Source organism: Triturus cristatus, chromosome 5_2 (genome assembly GCF_964204655.1).
Source record: "Triturus cristatus chromosome 5_2, aTriCri1.1, whole genome shotgun sequence".
NCBI lineage: Eukaryota > Metazoa > Chordata > Amphibia > Caudata > Salamandridae > Triturus > Triturus cristatus.
Genome location: NC_140588.1, coordinates 792,592,963 through 792,615,452, shown reverse-complemented (window position 1 = coordinate 792,615,452; position 22,490 = coordinate 792,592,963).

Sequence of the window (22,490 nt, the reverse complement as noted above, 5' to 3'; positions counted from 1 at the left end):
CAGCAGTGCCCAGACGCAGGAGGGGTGGGTGCAGAGTCCTCCCAGCAGTGCCCAGACACAGGAGGGGTGGGTGCAGAGTCCTCCCAGCAGTGCCCAGACGCAGGTGGGGTGTGTGCCTATCACTCCCAGCAGTGCCCAGACGCAGGCGGGGTGGGTGTAGAGTCCTCCCAGCAGTGCCCAGACGCAGGAGGGGTGGGTGTAGAGTCCTCCCAGCAGTGCCCAGACACAGGAGGGGTGGGTGCAGAGTCCTCCCAGCAGTGCCCAGACACAGGAGGGGTGGGTGCAGAGTCCTCCAAGCAGTGCCCAGACACAGGAGGGGTGGGTGCAGAGTCCTCCCAGCAGTGCCCAGATGCAGGAGGGGTGTGTGCCTATCACTCCCAGCAGTGCCCAGACGCAGGAGGGGTGGGTGTAGAGTCCTCCCAGCAGTGCCCAGACACAGGAGGGGTGGGTGTAGAGTCCTCCCAGCAGTGCCCAGACACAGGAGTGGTGGGTGCAGAGTCCTCCCAGCAGTGCCCAGACACAGGAGGGTTGGGTGCAGGGTCCTCCCAGCAGTGCCCAGACGCAGGAGGGGTGGGTGTCTATCACTCCCAGCTGTGCCCAGACGCAGGAGGGGTGGGTGCAGAGTCCTCCCAGCAGTGCCCAGACGCAAGAGGGGTGGGTGCAGAGTCCTCCCAGCAGTGCCCAGACACAGGAGGGGTGGGTGCAGAGTCCTCCCAGCAGTGCCCAGACGCAGGAGGGGTGGGTGTAGAGTCCTCCCAGCAGTGCCCAGACGCAGGAGGGGTGGGTGTAGAGTCCTCCCAGCAGTGCCCAGACACAGGAGGGGTGGGTGCAGAGTCCTCCCAGCAGTGCCCAGACACAGGAGGGTTGGGTGCAGAGTCCTCCCAGCAGTGCCCAGACGCAGGAGGGGTGGGTGCCTATCACTCCCAGCAGTGCCCAGATGCAGGAGGGGTGGGTGCAGAGTCCTCCCAGCAGTGCCCAGACACAGGAGGGGTGGGTGTAGAGTCCTCCCAGCAGTGCCCAGACGCAGGAAGGGTGGGTGCCTATCACTCCCAGCAGTGCCCAGACGCAGGAGGGGTGGGTGCAGAGTCCTCCCAGCAGTGCCCAGACACAGGAGGGGTGGGTGTAGAGTCCGCCCAGCAGTGCCCAGATGCAGGAGGGGCGGGTGTAGAGTCCTCCCAGCAGTGCCCAGACACAGGAGGGGTGGGTGCAGAGTCCTCCCAGCAGTGCCCAGACACAGGAGGGGTGGGTGCAGAGTCCTCCCAGCAGTGCCCAGACGCAGGAGGGGTGTGTGCCTATCACTCCCAGCAGTGCCCAGACGCAGGAGGGGTGGGTGCAGAGTCCTCCCAGTAGTGCCCAGACACAGGAGGGGTGGGTGTAGAGTCCTCCCAGCAGTGCCCATGGAACGCAAAGGGTGGAGTACCCACAGATACAATGCCCACAAATGTCAGTCAGGTGCACAAAGACCCTGCAGTACATGTACCACATGTGTGCGAGGCTGGGAGTACACACATGCATAGCGCCTAAAAGAGAACATGTCCACATGAAGTCATGTCAACAGTCTACATGCACAAGTACAGTGACCACCAAGGATGCCACGAATGATGCAGGTGGAGACATCGCTCAGCATGCATGTGCAAAGTTGAAGGAGTCCGTCACACCCCCAGCTGATGTAGACACAGCTCAGCACCACATAGTGGAAACACCCTGCAGGGAAGATGTCAGGTTACACAGAGGAAGGAACACACCTTGGGACGATGTCACCATGCAGTAACTGCTTACATGAACAAAGTAATTTAGCCAACAGCTTGTGATGGCACACAGATACCAGGGTCCACCCTATGACCAGCACAAGACTACATTTCCCACACACCCAACACATTATCACCACCCAAAATCATGGAGCAGGTCCACCAACAGCAATACCAGATAAACAGTAGTGTTCCAAGGAAAAAACAAATTGCTTTATTCAGCAGGATGTAAGTAATAATCATCATAAATGTCAATATATACAAGGCCCATAGGGCAGTCCATGACTCCAATCCGGATGGGGGACACAGTGGTACGTGTGTCCCCTAGCTTGCCTGCACAGTCAGACTCCTTTGTCTTCCACAGGGGGGGGGGCATCATGTTGGGGGGAGGGACCAGGCACCGCAGGGACAGGAGGGGCAAGGGGAGGTGTTGTGGGTGCAGGGACGGACGACTCCAACACAGGGGGTGGGGCAGCGCCAAAGGTGGATTCGAGCACGGCGCTGCACACTACTGCCAGGTTGCCCAGCGTCTCCCCTGCACCCGAAGGAACCACAGGCCCCAAGGAGGGGGGGGTTGGAGGGATGGGTCGCAGCGCTACTGGGGGGGGTGTGGACAGGGGGGGACTCAACTCCCCTGCCGGTGTCCTGCCTCCACCGCTTGCGGGGTGGTGCCACACTGGGGCTGATGGACAGACTGGGCAGGACTGACCCTGTGTCCGACTCTTGGCCAGGAGAGCTGAGGGGAGTGGATTTGGAGGGTGGTGGTCGTGAGGAATGTGGACTCCCACTCTGGCTGCGTGTCTTCCGTTTCCCCCCCGACCCAGTGGGTGTGCCTACTTCACCCTGTGTGTGCGTGCCAGGAGGTGTGCGCTTTGCCTTCCCTGCTGGTGTGGTGCCTGTGTCTGGTGGGGTGTGTGCATGCTGACGTCTGGGTGTACGTGGGACAGGCATGGGAATGGGAAGTGTGGATGGGGCATGGGTAGGGGGTGGGACGAAGTGCTGCAGGAGACCCACTGCTGCAGTCAGTGTCGAGTCAATAGACTGCAGCAAGTTGCGTTGGTCAGCCTGCGATGCTGAAATGCCCTCCAAGTATGCCTCCATGTTGTTGAGCACTTGGCTGTGGCCATGGAGGACATTAAGCATCGCAGCCTGACCAACCTGCAACTGCCGCAGGATGTCCACAGACTCGGCATTGGTGGCAGCAGTGGAGACAGGGGCAGGGGGTGCGGTGCCTGGCAGGAAGGAGACACGTGGTGACCTAGCACGCCAGGAAGGGACACGAACAAGTGGGAGGCCGGTGATGGCAATGGAGGGGGCGGGGAGAGATGTTGTGCTGCTGTCAGCTATTGGAGCAGCCTCGGCCCCCTCGGAGAGCTCAGCCTCGGACCCGTCAGCTTCATATTCTGTGGTGGCAGTGGACAGGTCCTCCGGCTCACTCCCCTCGGCCTCAGTTCCACTCGATGTGCCAGCTAAGATGTCACTGCTGGCACTGGTGCCCGGTCCCTCCGCACGGTCCGTGCCGGTGTCTCCATCCGTGTCCCCCGACGATGCTGTGGGCAAGGTGAATAAACAGGAATTAATCAGACACCTGTATACATATGTCACATGAGTCAAATCTACATAGGTTACAGTGCATAGCCTGAAATGAAAGATGAGTAACATCTACAATACAAGGTACATATATAGGCCCTGCAACACACAGTTGGTTCACCCACCATACCACTGAGAAACTATGGAGAGCATGACACATTTGCAAATGACATGATATGGATTTGGACAGAGGAGCCAGGCTCTGGGGACAATCCAGCACTGCATCTGCACCACACAGCGTTGCCGTAACTAGGGATGAGCAGGGACCATCTCCACGAACTTGAGGCACATGCTGCAAAGGTAATACTTAAAGACATGCCCAACATGAATGGGACACTGCACCTTGAGTGTATGTCCAGACAAACATCACACACTGGCCAGACCGAGCAATGGGATTTCAGGTGTCGACATGTAGGCCTTGCCTGCACCAACCACCCCCTGCATGAGACAATTTGATGAGACACAGGAAGCACTTGCATCTCTTAGTCTGGGAGAAATACACATGGGCTGCCAGAAACCCATATTGGACCCAAAATACCCCATGTGCGCCTGTACAACGATCTCATTTACAAATGACCATCATCAGATAATTGTAACAAGACACACAGGCACTGGCCACCGTGAGTATGAACGAGGAAAATTAGGTCAGGCTGTACAGTGGACACTTGTAGAACACGTTACGTAAATATACATGGTGCCAGGGGACAATGGCACAGAGCACATCCTATGCTGTAGACACTGAGAGTGTCCACATATTGTGATGACACACATGATACCTAGCAAAATATGCCCCAGGGGACAGTAGTGGCCACAATATTCCATGGTCCTGAATGGTAATGACTGCAACACAGGCCACCATCCCTGCACTCTGCGTATCGCACACTCATGCACATCATGTCACAGGCCACAACATAGGACATGCTTGCTGTAAGGCATTACACTTCAGAGACATACTCCTATGTCTGGACTCAGCATCAGTGCCAATTGACATGGACCCCACAAGTACTGAACTGGACAGGGCACAGGCAAGGTCCCAAAACCTGTTACACACCACCCCCACACGTGATGCTGCAAGCATTGGTCACGTGGATAAACTGCCAGCCCAGATGACCTTGTGAAAGAGTGACTACACACAGACCAGGGAACACATGGCAAGGAGGGGAAGGGAGGAAGGACAGCACTGCTATACTGTGGGTGACATGACCTGCACCGCGCATTTAAACACTGGCAGTGTATCCATGCAACTGCGCACTTACAAATGCTGGTGACACACAACAAACACACATATACCTACCCCCTTCCTGCTGCTGCTTCTCCCGTAAGCGCCTGTCCATGTCTGGAAAGACCACCGCCAGCACACGCTTGTGGATGTGAGTCAGACGGCGACGCCCATGGTTCTTAGGGCCCACAGGTGAGTCCCCCAGCAGGACCCGTGCGATCCTCCACATCCAGCACCGGATATCCTGCCAGCGTTTTCTCACCTGGGCCAGGCACCGCTTGCGACCCTCCGTCCTCCTCACGGCACTGACGGCGTCCCTCCAGATCTGCTCCTTGGCAGAGGCGCCTACCTGTGGGGTTGAAAAAGTGAGACTACATCAATACACCTGCCACATGTCACAGAGACACACATTAGAACAATTTTGCTGGTTTCAACAAGGCATAGTATGCAGCCAAAGCATTGCACCTTTGTCATAGGGACATTTTTCTCTGTGTAAGGGCAAATGCACCACGTGCCATTGAAAGTACACAGGTGGCATGAGGGGTACGACACAATAAATGATCCAGACTCACACTGTGCATCAGAAGGTACACCAGGATTATGTGCAGCACCTCAAAGCAGTCACATGCCACAGGCCACTGACGCTACCTCAGCAGAGTACACAGACACACAGGCAAAGGACATTCACCTGCCATTGCCAAATGCAGCTACAAACCTCACTCTGCACCTGTGCCACTAGACTGGGGGGGCTCACAGGTGTGGGGCTGGCTCTGCACGTCAGACACACAGCACTGCTCCCTGCTCGCATCAGATGGGCAGGGTATATCCATCCCTCATGCAGCTGGGGTGCTACACTCCATATATGCACCCACTCACATGACAGGGGACTTACACACACACCGATGTCCAGGGTACGAACACATCATGTGGACACTCTCAGCACAGGTACACTGAACTAACACACATCTGTGGGTACAGTCACCTGTCACACTGGGGTGACCACAGAATCACATGAGGACTGTAGAAGCAACATTCCCAGGAGGATTAGACAGGCAGAATGTGGCATGCACCATGCAGTGATTGTCACAGTAAACACAATGCAAGTGAGGACGGCAGACATGCACCACAGCATGCTCTGGCTGGGAGACATCAGGCATTCCCCCCCCTGGGACCCACTCTACAGTACAATCCATGTGTGTCACACCTGGACACAATGCCAGAAGTCCCAGTCACAAAAAAGGGACACAGTCTGTGCTAGTGGACTCTGCACTCACCTGAAACCCTGGTCGCCCATACAGCATGGGGTACTGTGGGAGGATCACATCCAGCAATGCCAGATTCTCCTCCAGGGTGAAAGGCTGGGCCCTCTCCACAGACCTTGACATGGTGCCAGGGAATCACGAGCAGCAGCAGTGTTGTAGAATCAAAAGATGTGCAGGCAAGTGCTCTCTCATGGGACCTGGCTGCCTTATATCTGCCTTGCTGGCCTGTTTCATGCAAAGGAGTACAGAGTGATTGGTCACTCACATTTGCATCCTATGTTTCCTCCAATCCATTTAAACCTACCCCTGTGAGGGGGTTAGATTTTTTTAGAATTCAGCATGATGTAATTTCAACAACAACTTTGCAACAAAGTAGATTATTCCAAACCGACTTTTGCAGGCCACCTCATTCAGCAAATTCAAAGTTTAAACTCGGTCTCCATGGCAACCAGCATGCATCTCTGGCTTCATACTTGTCCCTCATGTGTCCCCTATGTAATTTGGAGATTCACACAAAGGTACGGTGCGTTCCGGGGCCCTAGGGCACCCCAAATGCATAGCTACGGTCCGTACAGGCGTGTGTACGGTCCGTATCACTATGGGTACGCATACGCGAGCAAACCCATAGTGATACGGACCGTACACACGCCTGTACGCTCACTATCACTATGGGTGTGCTCGCGTATGCGTACCCATCGTGATACGGACCGTACACACGCCTGTATGCTCACTATCACTATGGGTGTGCTCGCGTATGCGTACCCATCGTGATACGGACCGTACACACGCCTGTACGCTCACTATCACTATGGGTGTGCTCGTGTATGCGTACCCATAGTGATACGGACCGTACACACGCCTGTACGCTCACTATCACTATGGGTGTGCTCGCGTATGCGTACCCATAGTGATACGGACCGTACACATGCCTGTACGCTCACTATCACTATGGGTGTGCTCGCGTATGCGTACCATCGTGATACGGACCGTACACACGCCTGTACGCTCACTATCACTATGGGTGTGCTCGCGTATGCGTACCCATAGTGGTACGGACCGTACACACGCCTGTACGCTCACTATCACTATGGGTAGGCCAACGGCAGCACTCCCATAGTGAAAGGGAACGTACACACGCCCTCAGAGCGAATGTACGGTGCCTTTCACACATAACAGTGGTGACAGGCAGCACACAGAAAGGAATAGAGCTGACATACTTGTCCATGGATGGACATCAAGGCATTGTCTGTGCAGTACTACATGTGTGGGGCACAGGTGTGAAAGGCTGTGATGTGGCACATTACTCCTGAGTTGTGAAGGCAATAGATGTATGATGAGATGTGTACAGATGTTATGTGTGATGGTGCACTATGTGCTAGACATGCCCTTCACTCCTTTGACATGTGTGCATGTCGTACAGAACACTTGAGATGAGCGTCACTGGCATGGCACAGTCAACAACACACGCAAGTGTCCCCTGATGCCCGCTACAGGGGTTACCACACCTGACATGTGACTACCCACGTTGCACGATGTGACTATGTCATATATGTGTGGTGTGTTCCCATTAGCTTGATGTTGGTGTTCCCTCAAATGCATCTGCAGTTGCTGCAACCAACATGTGTCTGTGTGTAGATGGCCATGGCACACTATTACGCACACCAGGCCACATGTGCTATCGGATGTAAGGTGTGTATGTATGCATCGGACACGGAGTAGCGTAACAAGGACCTGTCTGCATACTCTCAATGTATGTGTGATCAGTCATGACATGTACACCTTCATGGCAAGGTGTGTGGGCTGTCCTAGTGTTATGTCATGTGACCTGTGGCTCTAGTGTTCCGCTACCTGTCTCTGCAATCAACATCCTACATCTGCTGATATGTTGATGTATGTGACTCCTGTATTGCGTCTGGCTGTTCACTTACACTGGGACACAGCTAGTCCCATGCCATGGGATGTGGAGGTTCACAATCCCCGTGTGTAGCTGGGTCTTGGTAGGAGTGTCACCTGGCAGCCATACGTGTCCAGGGCATGTAGCACATACCTGACTCCGTATGTAGCATATGTGTATTGACAGATTAACATGTGCTCAGTACATATGAATTGTTGTTGTAGTGCACTCACTCTTCCTTGACACTTCCAAATTACTGCAGAGCGCCGCCTCTTCCCCGACCAATTCCGGACTTGGCTGACATGCGGGAGAATGACTGTATACGCTGCTACCGCTTCCCCCAACCGTTGATTGAGGAGTTGACGGCAAGGCTGGCACCACACCTGCAACCGCTGCACAGGTATCCTACGGCACTGACACCCAAGCTGAAGGTAATGGCAGCCCTACATTTTTTTGCCACGGGTACCTTTCAATATACCATAGCTCCTGTTGGTGGCATGTCCCAGACCATGTTCAGCCGTGTGCTGCATGATTTTTTAGAGGCCATGTTGCTTCACCTGGATGAGTTTATCCATTTCCCAACTCCTGAACAGTTGACAGGTGTCAAAGGTGGATTCTATGCCCTGGGAGGGATGCCCCATGTCATTGGGTCCATAGATGGGACACATGTGGCTTTGGTACCACCACAGGCACAGGAGGTAGCGTACAGGAATCGCAAGCACTACCGCTCCATCAATGCCCTTGTGGTGTGTCTGTCCAACATGGTGATTTCACATGTCTGTGCTCGTTTTCCAGGTTCAGCACACGATGCCTACATCATGAGGCGTAGCAGGGTGCCTGAAATGATGACGCAGCTGCGCAACGAACGAGCATGTGTTGTTGGTGGGTACACTCTGTCTGTCCAGTATTTTGCGTAGACTTCCTGCCCGACTGCTTCTCCTGTCCTACTTATGTCCATGTGGTTTCCATGTAGGGGACGCTGGCTATCCCAACATGCCATGGCTGATCACACCTCTCCGCAACCCCAGCACGCCGGCCCAGCTCCGCTACAACACCGCCCATGGCCAGACAAGGCGAGTGATAGAGAGGACATTTGGCCTCCTGAAGAGCCGATTCAGGTGCCTACACAAGACCGGCGGCGCCCTCCCATATGCCCCGTTGAAGGTCTGCAAAATCTTCATGGTCTGCTGCATGCTGCACAACATGGCAGTTGAGAAAGCTGTGCCACTCATCCTGGATCAAGATGATCAGGACCATCCACCCGTGGAGGACGAAGGGCTTGGCAATGGGGCTAGTGATGTGGAGGATGTGGAGCCGCAAGAGGACATCCGGGGTCGGCTGATACGCGACTTCTTTGCTTAGTGGTGAGTACCAGTGTCTGAGTGTGCACGTATTGGTCCTTGTGTGGCATGTGTTGCAATGTGTGTGTCCATCTGCATGTATGCCACGTGAGTCAGAGGTGTGTGTGGATGTGTCACTCGAGTGATGGTGCCAGTGATGAGTGTATTTCCACAGTCATAATTGTGACCTAGCATGTTGTCATCCTTATATGTGTCGAGTACATGCACATGCAAGTGGATGAGCTTTTTGTGGCTGACTTCTTGTGTGTCTCTCATCCCCAGGTACTTGCTCATGCAGTCTGCTGGTTGCATTGTTGTGGCACTGCTATTCCTCATGGACACGTCATCGTGTGCTGACTCAGTGTTACACGCACGGACAAGTTTGGAAGTCTCCTTAGGGTAAGGGATGCATCAGGGGTGTGTTGGGTGTGGCAGTTGTTTACGATGTGTGCACACTGCCCCTGTCGATGTTTGGTTCCTCTGCAGACATGTCGCATCACCATGGGACACATGACATGTAGCTGGATTCACCTGAATAGATGGTCAGACTTGTTGACAGTCATCTGTAATGGGATAGTGGATTGTGATGAAGGCATCAATGTGTGTAACACTGCCCTCGGACACATACGGTTTGCATTGGCTTGACATGGTTTGGGACTTCCACATCAGAGGATCAATGGTGTATGGCAGCCTCTCCGTGAGCAGCAGGGGGTGTTTAGCTGTTACTCGACACTTGTGTGCCAGTTCCATGGATATCAAGCATTTGTGGTGCAGAAGGTGGGTGCCAGTGTTGGCCCCACATGTTACTCCACATGACCTGTGTATGTGTACTCCGAGTTGCCTCTGCATTCAGGAATACATGACTAATAAAGGTGTCCCTATGCCTCCAAGGTGCCTCTTCTCAGTCAATGCTGGTGTATACGGCATGTCTGGCATGGTTCTCAGTGATAGTGGCTATGTGTCTATGTGTAGAGTAGCAAGATGCAAGCTGTTTGTCTGGGATTAGACTCTGTATTGTGCATGATGTCCATGACTGTGTGGGTATTGTGACATGTGCCATCCCCATGCATCCAACGTTGGCCAGGCCACCATTCTCTGCATCCACCTGACTCAAGCTTGCAGGACATGGTTCTGCCACCTGTCTACACATACCTGGGTGCCCCCCAGGACACTCCACATGATCCCTGACCTCTGCGCATGACTGTAGCTGTACTCAATATGTCTGTCGGCACGGTTGTACGGCCACCCCCTCAGCTGGTTGGGCCCATCACGGGTGTGTATGGTGCTCCATGTCTGTCTTGCCTAATACATTGTGACCCATGTGTGTCCTGTGCCAGACTCAGGCCCCAGGGCATGGATGGTTGAAGTCACATGAGAACTCAGGCATGGTTAGACTTTACAAGACACATGTAACGTAATAATGCAAAATGTAGGCATCATCTCTTGATCGTGTAAGCTTTTATTTGTGTTGGGGTACGTGTTGGGGGGGGGGGTATGACAAGAGGGGCTTTCCGGGTGTGTGGAATCCAAAGTTCACTGGGGGAGTTGGTATCCTTGCCATTGGAAATCATCAGAGTCCATGCCACAGTCTTTGTCAACATTGGTCAGACAGTGACCAGCAAGTCCATGTGGCAGAGAATGTCATTTGCTGATGTGCTGCTGTTGGGCCAGTGGGCCAGGTGCCAGGCCAGGTGTCCTGGGAGATGGTGCTGTTACGCCGACCCTCACGGTCTTTTCCGTGGACGACCCGCCCTCCTGCGGGAACCCTCAGAAGCAGGCCGTGACGATGCTTGGGATGCTCCGTCGGATGTATTCTCCTCCTCCTGATCCCTCCCTGTGGGTGGTGATGTTCTTCGCCTGGTGGCACAGGGAGGGTTGCCCATGTTGTCGGCTATCCGACGGAGTGAACGGTTAATTTCCGTGAGCACCGTCACAAGCTCAGCCTGTCTGTCCTCCATCCGTCCTTGGTGTCGCTGTTGACAGGCATGTTGCTCCGCATGTTGCTGGGCCTGCTGGGTCTTGATCTCCTCGAGGGTCCCCTTCATCTCGTTGAGGGTGGACACAACCTGGCTCATGCCCGTGGTGTCCTGCCGGTATGTGTCCAGGATGTTTCTTACATGGGAATATACCGGTTCCCCAGCCAACTGGTCAGGCTCGCGCCTCCGCCGTCCTCCACTCCCACCACCCCTGCCCACTTGCGCCTGGCCTGCCCTTGTGGGCACATCGGGTCTCCGGGACCCCTGAGGGGTGGCATTTGCGTTGTCGCCTGCCTCCTCCTGGGTGCCCGGTACACCGTTTCCCTCCTGGTCAGCCTGGCTGCGTTGTGGTGGTGGGGCAGGGATCCTGGGTGTCTCCTGGGATGAGGCAGGAGTGGGGGTGGTGGTTGGCCCAGTTGTACCTGATGCAGGTGCTGCAGGTGGTTGGACACCAGAGGGGCCAGGTTGGTCGGGGTCGTCCACAGAGTGGTGAGAGTCGTCGCTGCCGGTGGGATCGTCATCCCGCAGAGACAGGTCCTGTGAGTCTTCCCCCCCAGTGTTGGGGGGTGATCCACGACGTTGACCTGTGTGTGAGAGAGACAATGTTATTTTTGTTCCATGCAACATCCATGTTTCATTAGTTTCAAAGTTGGCACATTTCCTCTGGGCATTTGGATATGTCTTGCATTCCACTCACAGTGCACTTGTGCATGGGTATGTCCCTTGGCCACAGATTTTGAGACTTTACCTATGTGTGACACAGTCTTACTTGCTGCGTCAATTGTGACTGCAGTCAGCAGTGGAGTGTGCAGGTGTGGCGAGCCATGCATTGGCGCCTTCCGTGTTGCACTGTACGTGGGCAAATGGAGTTGTTCCACACACTTATATAATGCAGGTAGCTGGCGTTGTGCTCGTGCACAGGTTGACACATGGCCCAGTGTTTTGCCATGGAGAAGAGAGGGGGATTCAGGCACTGGCCACCCATGTCTACATGCACGCAGTCCACCTGCTGACGAGCAGACATTCCCACACCACCCAAGGCTGAATTGGTCTCCCTGTATCTCCCTTTCTCACTCCCTCTCTGTCCCCCTCTCCCTCCCTCCCTGTGTCAGCCTCCTCCCTCTGTCCGTCTCCCTGTGTCTCCCGCCCTCTCTCTCCCCCTCTCCCTCCCTCTGTGTGTCACCCTCTGTCACCTCAGCCCAGCTTCCTAGGCACACACTGTTTGCAGATCTTTGAATGGCCCTTGGCTTGTTCATGTGAGTTTGTTTCTGATCTCAGGCACCCATTGGGTGTAGTGTCTGTGTCTGCGCTGCTGCTGTGGTGGTGTGTGCTGCCACTCTTTCACAGTGTTGGCTGTTCATTAGCTGCAGTCATGTGCAAAAAGTGCTTTCACCCCCATGTCTTCATGCAAGGCGTCCGCCATTTGCAGGCAAGTCTTTCCTGTGTGGGGACACACTGTTTGTCTGGCTGTGACCTAGGCCATATGGGTTGAGGGCATTGTTGTCTGCTTCTGAGTTGCGCTATGTGATTTTTGAGGCCCACACTCCCGCCATCCGGGTTACCGTGTCTTGTGTTGGTGTTTTCTGTGGCCTGTGACTTGGCATTGTCTAGCTGGGGGCATGGGGCATGGTGGCGCTAGTAGCATGTGCGTGTTTATGGAGTGGGGTTGAGTCATGCGATAGCTTTGGGGTGGTTGCGTGCATGATTGTGAGTTTGGTTGTGGATGACGTTCCCCCATGTGAGGTGAGTTGTTTGTGTACTCACCAGGCTCTCGGAGTCCTTCTACTCCCTCCACTCCCACCAGCGGCAGCATGGCCATCACCTTCTCCTCCCAGGGATGGTATTGTACGCGTCTGCGGGGCGGCCCTCCTCCAGTGATGTTGGCCTGGTTGTGGTCGTCGGTCATTTTGCGGCAGACCGTCCTCCGCAGATCGTACCACCTGGCTTGGCATTCATGCCTGGTCCTTCTGGTGGACGCAACAGCATTCACAGCATCGACAATCGTCTGCCACATGGCTGTTTTTGCGGATATGCTGGTCTGTTCCAAAGAGGTGTGGCTCGACTCTGATGATTTCGTCGACAAGGACCTCCAACTCTCGGCTAGTGAACTTTGGATTCTTGTTAGTGGGCATGGTGAGGGGTGTGGGTGTGGATGGTTGTGGGGGGTGTGGGTGTGGATGGTTGTGGGTGTGTGGGTGTGGTTGTGCAGGTGTGTGTGTGAATGTGATGAGGGGGTGTTTGTGAAGGTGGTTGTGTGAAGGTGTGCAGGTGTAAGGTGTAGTGGAGGTTGTAGTATGGTGCAGTTGTTTCTCTGTGTGGTCTGGCAGCAGTGGGTCTATTGCAAAGGATCATGGTTTGTGTGTGTTGGGCCCTTTTATTGGTCCATTGGTGGGTGTAGCTGTGTTTGAACTTTGAGTGGGTGTGTTATAAGGAGTGGTTGTGTTTTGGGCCTCTGTTTGGGAGTTTGGCAGTTGCAGGTCAGTGAATAGGTTGTATTTGTGCTTGTTGGACATGTTTTGTGGCTTTGTGCGATTCGAATAGAGTCTTCTTGTGTTGTTTTGCTTTGTCCTGGTCGTGTACGTGTGTTTTTAGCGTCTGTACGGTGCGTACATCGGCCATTTTGTTGTACAGTGCTGTCCTTGTCTCTGGCTTGGTACGACTCGTACATGCGCGACGTTGGGTGAGAGTGCTGGTGTTGGGGCCTGGGGTGCGCTCCGTACTTAGACTGGTGGGGTGTGTGTTCGCTCCGTACATACACGGGTGGGTGTACGGTCCGTACATATACTGTTGGGGTGGGGGTACGCTCCATACATACGCGGGTGGGGGTACGGTCCGTACATACACTGGTGTACATACACGGGTGGGGGTACGGTCCGTACATACACTGTTGGGGTGGGGGTACGCTCCATACATACACGGGTGTGTGTACGGTCTGTACATACACTGTTGGGGTGGGGGTACGCTCCATACATACGCGGGTGGGGGTACGGTCCGTACATACACTGTTGGGGTGGGGGTACGCTCCATACATACGCGGGTGAGGGTATGGTCCGTACATACACTGTTGGGGTGGGGGTACGCTCCATACATACGCGGGTGAGGGTACGGTCCGTACATACACTGTTGGGGTGGGGGTACGCTCCATACATACGCGGGTGGGGGTACGGTCCGTACATACACTGGTGTACATACACGGGTGGGGGTACGGTCCGTACATACACTGGTGGGGTGGGGGTACGCTCCATACATATGCGGGTGAGGGTACGGTCCGTACATACACTGTTGGGGTGGGGGTACGCTCCATACATACGCGGATGGGGGTACGGTCCGTACATACACTGGTGTACATACACGGGTGGGGGTACGGTCCGTACATACACTGGTGGGGTGGGGGTACGCTCCATACATACGCAGGTGGGGGTACGGTCCGTACATACACTGGTGTACATACACGGGTGGGGGTACGGTCCGTACATGCACTGATGGGGTGGAGGTACACTCCATACATACGCGGGTGAGGGTACGGTCCGTACATACACTGTTGGGGTGGGGGTACGCTCCATACATACGCGGGTGGGGGTACGGTCCGTACATACACTGGTGTACATACACGGGTGGGGGTACGGTCCATACATACACTGTTGGGGTGGGGATACGCTCCATACATACACGGGTGGGGGTACGGGCCGTACGTACACGGGTGTATATACACGGGTGGGTGTACGGTCCGTACGTACGGGGGTGTACATGCACGGGTGGGGGTTCGGCGCGTACATACGGGGGCTGGGGGGGTGGTTCGGCACGTACATACGGGGGCTGGGGGGGGTGTTCGGCGCGTATGTGTGCACATGTCTCCATGGTTGCTATGGGAGTTCGGTGCGGACGGTGTTTTTTCCATACGGTTGTAACATCGGACGCATGGGATGGATCGTACTTGCGCGGTCGGACTTCACATTTCACATTTGTACGCTAAATCGTCCGGGGACGTGTCGGACACATTTTCCGACCCGAGGACGTGTGGGGAATTATTCCCAATGCGATTCGTATGGAGTTTTTCCCATGCGAATCGTACTTGGCAGTTTGTACGGCACTTGTACGATTCGTACGGTAAAAAGACCGGATACGAGTCATACGGGGAAAAATTTTCCAGGATCCGAATCGGCACCATAGTTATAGAAATATTTTTAAAAATATAAAAAAATATGTTTGCAAAACCCAATAAAAACAAATAATATTATTTATTTTTTAAAAGAGTTAATTAAATACATTTTAAAAATGGTGATAAAAAAGAATTTCAAAAAAACCTTAATTAATGAAATTGACACACTGAAATTGAAAAATATAGGAATCCAATCAAAATTATTAAACATGATATCTTTAGAGATAAGTTATAGATAGGAATTAGCATTTAAAAAACCTTTGAAATTCACTGAAAAAACCATAGGTTTCATGCACGTTATAGTTAGGAAATGGCATTTAAAAAACCTTTGAAATTCACTGAAAAAACCAAAGGTTTCAGGGGCGTTATAGTTAGGAATTGGCATTTAAAAAACCTTAGAAATTCACAAAAAAAAACATAGGTTTCAGGGGCGTTGTAGTTAGCTGGACATTTCCCTCATACAAAACCCTAGAAATTCCCCTATTATAGTTAGTTCAGCTAACTATAACTCGTGCCCCCGCAATGCACTGCTGATGACGTCACATATTACATTACTCATGGCATGGTCAGTGACATCACTGATGACATCACTGATGACATCTCAAATAACATCACTGATGATGACGTCATCCATGTGATAAATGAGTGCATCTTGCCACATCCTAATATAACCTTTGGTACACCGACTCAAAATTTCAGACGGCCATTTTGAAAACCATAGATACTCCAATACCAATAACTACATACCCACTCATTGACTCCTAGGTCTACATACACCTCCACTCACTCACCTGTACAGTCACTCATACTTACAGTCACTCAGTACAGGACAATCATATGCATTTATACACCTATATAGACACTCACACACCGCCAATCTTCCATTGAGGTACTGTTGCAAATAATTAATTACAGTCCAATTTACTCACCTATACAGTTAAATACACTCAAGTTCACTTACTCATAAAAATATTAACAAATTCTGACGCTCTTATACAATTACTGATACAAGCACACACTCATCCATACAGCCACTCCCAAAATCACACACTCTAAGATATAAATAGTTATATACTCTTACACACATATACACTGTTTCACATATGTAGATACTGACACATGTACAACTGAGATATACATTCAATCACTAACGCACCCTTACATACAGTCACCCAACCATACAGTCCATCACACATGCACTCTTAAAACCATGCACCCACTGAATCACCCACTCAGACATCTATGCACAGAGTCACACACACCCTACCCACACAAACACTCAGGCACCCATACAGATACTCAGACAACCAATCAATAACCCATATAGACACTCATATAGCTATTCACAAAACCATGCAGCCACTTATAAACCAACACACAGACACATACAGACATTCACACTGTTTAGTCACTAGTCTGCAGTAAGATACATTTAATGACTCACTTAAAGAGTCAGTTACGCACCTAGAAAATCACCCATTCACACACTTATACACCCACTCATTCTTCCATAGGCCTTTCACTATAAATAAATAAAACGTATTTAAACTTTTCAGAAAAACACACATTCACTGGATGATGTCATCAGTGATGTCATCAGTGATGTCATTTGAGATGTCATCAGTGATGTCACTGACCATATCATGAGTGATGTAATATGTGATGTCATCAGCAGTGCATTGCGGGGGCGTAAGTTATAGTTAGCTGAACTAACTATAACAGGGGAATTTCTAGGGTTTTGTACGAGAAAAATGTCCGGCTAACTATAACGCCCCTGAAACCTATGTTTTTTTTAGTGAATATATATATATACACATATACCCATTAACATAAAAAATCAAAAACATACCAATTTAATTACAAAGAAAAAAATTAAACAGCATATTTACAAAATTTTAATGAATATAATTTTAAATACACAAAAACATAATAATATAAATGTAAACAATCTAAATTAAACTATAAAAGTATACAAATAATACATATACTAACAGTATGGAAACCATTGGACTCATCAGGGGTAACATTTCCTATTCCCACTCCAGTCAGTGCAACGGTAGGGAAAGTGTTGGATTACGTAGGGGTAAAATAAACTATTCCCACTCCAGTCACTGCAACAGTAGGTAAAGTGTTGGTTTGCAGAGGGGTAAAATGTATTATTCCCATTCCAGTCAGTGCAACAGTAGGGAAAGTGTTGAATTGCGTAGGGGTAAAATGTACTATTCCCACTCCACTCACTGCACAACTAAGGAAAGTGTTGTATTGCAAAGGGTTACATTTACTGCTCCCACTGCCCTTTATGCAACATCAGAAACAGACTAATTCACTTCAAGAAAATAAACTATTTGCAAAACTATACTAAATAACAAAAAACATAAATATTTAAATATAAACATTCTATATATTAATTTTTTCAAAAAACAAATTACATATATTTTATACATTTTTCATAATTGAAAACACATTTTATTATAATTAAAATACCAAACTATATTCTCAAAATAACATCAACAAATAAATACAATATTACTCACAATTCTAAAGCAGAAAAAATAATACATACAGAAATAAATAACATAAATCAATTTTGTTTTATCATTTTTAAATGTGTTATGACTAAAATAACCTTCTTCCCTATACCTCTACAAACTACATAACCGACACCTAAATTGTTTTCTTCAAATTATAAAATGTACACATTTTACATAATTAATTTTCAATTATATTATAATAATTAACTAATAGTGAAATAATTATATTTAAATACCTTCACAAAATGTATCCATACAAAACCTAAAACCCACACCTAATTTATAAACTTAAATTTCTTTTTTTACAAAATTTACATAATTAACTATCAAGTAAATAATTATTACTAATAATTAACTAATAATAAATTAATTATATTTAAGTAACCGCCCAGACTTTATCCCTACAAATACAGGCCATACCTTATATATAACTTAAACAAGATCATAATCACACAGTTTGCATAATTAATTATCAATTAACTAATTATTATAAATTAGCATTAGTTATTATCCATTATAATTGCTTTCCTACACACCCTTTACCCATACAAAAATGACAACACACTAAAAAAAACCCAGAATGTATTACACAATTTACATAACTATCAATTAAATATTTAATTAAAATATATAATAGCAATTATTTATTTATTAATTATAATTAATTTACTTCCCATCCTACACCCCTACAAAACCCACAACCCGCACGTACAACTTGAGTTACACAAAAAAGGATTATACAATTAACATACATGATTATCAATTAATTATTATTAATTAAAAATAAAGAATTAATTATAATTAATTTACTTCCTACCCTATTCCCCTACAAAACACACAATCCACACCTCAAACTTAACTTTAAAAAAAGTAATTGTACAATTTACCTAAATAATTATCAATTAAATAATTAATAATAATTACAACTTAATTATTAATAATATTACAACTTAATTATTAATTAATTACAATTAATGAACTTCCCTCCATACCCCTACAAAACCCACAACCTGCACCTAAAACTTAACTTAAAGAAATATTAATTATACAAATCAACATAAATAAATATCAATTAAATAATTATTAATTCAAAAGTAATCATTAATAAATTATAATTAATTTACTTCCCACCCTGTACCCCTATAGACCCCAAAACCCGCTACGGTACTAAAAATGACAAACAGCTATTGCATTCAAATTAAAAACTGCAAAAAATGTACAAACTGTATTAAAAAACATTACCAATATCTCTACAAACAATTGATAACATATACAATTAACATATATATATTAAAATACACTGGGGAGGGGAGGAGCCTAGCGCGCAACCAAGATGGCCGCGTAGGCTTGTGGCTCCAGAGGGCCTCCGCAAACTCCCACGTCTATCCTGTCATAATCCTGATTTTTTCGATGGGCTTTTGTTTATGCTCTTGCGCTAAGGTGCCACTCGTTTTCCAAATCAAAATTGGACTCCGGGAACGTGTTTTTTGGCGATCTGAAGTTTGCGGCCTTCTCCGGCCTTGGTGCCGAACTCGGGTTGGTGAGGTGCCCGGCTGCGAATTGAACAACAGCGGCATGCCAGGCTGGGCCTGCCACAGACCCCGTGCTTTCACTTTCGGTTTCGTGTTGAGCTACCGAGACTGATGCGTGGGACATTGGGAGAGCTGCGCAGAGTACGGAGTGCAAGGCCTAGTCTTGGACTGTAAACGGGCCTCTTTCAGTTAGCGGCCCGGATCTCCTGGCCTTCCTCCGGGTGCTGGAGGGTGCTGACCTTGCTGATCGCTGACGATGACGACGAGAGTGGACAGCGACAAACTGAAACCCAAATCTACCCGGAGGGGAGCCTATTCCCAGGCCAACAATATGGACCGCTATGCACAGCCAAAGGGATCCCCTAGTGGATCGCGTAAATCGCCTGAGCCGCCCAAGGAGGCCTCGGGCGCATCATCCGAATTGACCCTGTTGGATGTCATGGGGGCCATTGAGGAGATGAAGGTGACTGTGAACCAGCAATTGGATACTCTGGCTAACAAATTGGACTCGGTGCTGATTGATGTCACCTTGGTCAGAGCGGACCTGTCGAAAACCAATGACCGGGTCGACTCATTGACCCAAGCAGCGTCGAGCCTAACGGTAGATGTGGCCGCCTTGCAGACGACGGTGCGGAGGTTGCAGCTCGCCAGTGACCTGACCGAGCGTCGCCTTGAGGACTCCGAAGGCAGGGCCAGACGGAACAACGTCCGCATTATCGGCGTGCCCGAACGGTCGGAGGAGTCTGCTGTGGATCTTTTTGTGGAGGACCTAGTGGTGACTCATCTAGCACCCAAAGGGCTGAGCAAGTTCTTCACTGTGGAATGGGCCCACAGGATCCCGGGGGGTGCGCCCAAGGTGGGTGCCCCCCCGCGGCATATCATTGCCCGACTTTTTAATTTTCGGGATAGAGACGCTATCCTGCAGGCGTCGAGGGTGGCTGGGCCATTACGATTTGAGAACTCTAATGTTAGCTTTTACCCAGACTTTACACAAGCGGTTCAAAAGCAACGGATGGGATTCTCGGCCATCAAACGGCGCTTGAGAGACATGGAGTTCAAGTATGCGATGCTGTTCCCGGCTAGGCTGCGGGTCGAGTTGGATGGTCGCTCCCACTTCTTCGACCGGCCGGAGGCGGTGGGAGAGTGGCTGGATGCCCTGCCCAAGAGTCGGGACCGGGAGGGTCGGATGGCGGAGAGCGGAGTGGGTTTGACGGAGTAGGAATGGAACTGTGATCCTGGTGATGGACTGTATTGGTAACGTTTTGCACCTGTGGCTGCACTGGACTCCAGTTTGTAACGCTTTGCCCCGTGGTATTTGGAGGTTGCGTGGGGCTTGCTGGGGCCCTTTCCTCCTTCTGTGGTTTTTTCTTGTCCTTTCTTCATATTGGGGCGACAGGCACACTGCATGTTGGGGGGGCTGTTCGGGCTCATGCAGGGGTGCAGGGAGGGGGGAGTTTTGTTGGGTTTGATGGGGGGGGTTGGGGTTTGTTGGTTTGTTTCACAAGGCGGGGTAATATTTTTTTTTTTTTTTTTTTTTTTTTTTTATAAATTTTTATTGTGCAGAGAAAAAGGGTACAAGCACGGGCCTACAACCTCCTGGGCCGGCCGCTAGTATTCAGAAATGATCAAGCAGTTCAAAAAACAATGACTGGCCCACAGGGGCTCCGCTAAATTACAGGAGATCAGACTGCACATAAGGGACGTCAGGATATACCCTTTTTACATAAATATCAACAAAAGTAAAGAAAAACAAAAAGCAAGGCGAAAGACATTGCAAGGGCGTCTAACCACAGTAGAGGAACTCCACACCCGACCACCCTAGGGTGGTCAATAAAAAGGGGGGGTCTGAGAGGGAGGGGGGGGCCACGGGAAAACCAAATCTATACATAGATGAACAAATTAAGCAAGGAACCCTCGGTTTACCACGAGCCACATACACCGTCTTCTCCCTGAACATGCACCAGTCCATGTTCTCCTTCCATACGGACACGGTGGGAGGCCGTTGGGAACCCCAAAGCTGCGCAATATCTCTCTTTGCGATCATGTTCCCAAGGGCCGCCCACCGAGCCTGGGCCGCATTATAGTCATTGGGCTCCCACACATTCAGAACACATCGGCGCACCTCCGGCAGCAGAGCGACCCCAGTAACTTGTTTCATAACATCATGCACCTGGCGCCAATATTCCGCCACCTCGCGGCACTCCCAGAGGATGTGGAGAAAGGTGGCACTGAGCCCGCAGCCACGCTTACAGAGCCCGTCGTCAGAAAACCCCATCGAGACCAAACGGCGACCCGTCACATAGACACGATGGAGAATCTTAAGCTGGACCAGACGGAGACGGGCCGGGATGGCAACCTCCTTAGGGGATGACAGCGCAGACTGCCAATCCTCGTCGTCCAACTCAACCCCATCACCCGTCCACGCCTCCCGAAGACGCACCAAGAGATCAGCCCGATTATTTATTAGTTTTTTATAAATCAGGGAGATAGTACTGTCGGGGACGTGTCCGTCGAGTATACGGTCCTCGAGAGGCGAAGAAACAGGGACCGTGGTCCCCTCCCCAAAGACCGAGAGTAGGGCGTGCCGAACCTGGGCATAGCGGAAGAACTCCCTTTCACTAAGCTCGTACTCGCTCTGAAGCGCCGCGAAAGATTTAACCGCGCCTTTAACCCATAGGTCCCCCACTCTACTAATGCCGATCGTATCCCAGTGCTCAAAGCCTTTCGTTGTCCAGAGGCTTCCCAAGCGCTCTGAGGCGAATAAAGGAGTAGCACACGTTAAACGCTCACTCCAGCCCACAGCTACATTCGCCGCCTTCCACACACGTACCGCAATCCTGGTAGGGCCCGTGAGGGTCCTTCCGGCAGATCGAGAGTAAAGCGCTCTGTTATAGTTACCGCCGGGAAGCAGGAATTTATCCATCTCATATGCCGGGTTCAAACCAGGAGCGTACGTAGCATGGTTAATGGCAGCCAGCTGGGAGGCCCAATAGTACCTTCTAATGTCAGGAAGCGCGATGCCCCCGTCATACCAGGGAAGAGTCAGCTTTGCCAAAGCGATGCGCGCACGACCGTCCCAAACCAGTCTCCTCTGCAAACTCTCCACTTCCCTAAAGTAGGCCGCCGGAATGATATCGAAGGAGTTCTGGAGTGCGTAAAGAAATCTGGGAAGGGACATAATTTTAAACAGTGCTGCGCGACCAAGTGGAGACAAGGGCAACTTACACCACCGAGCCGTA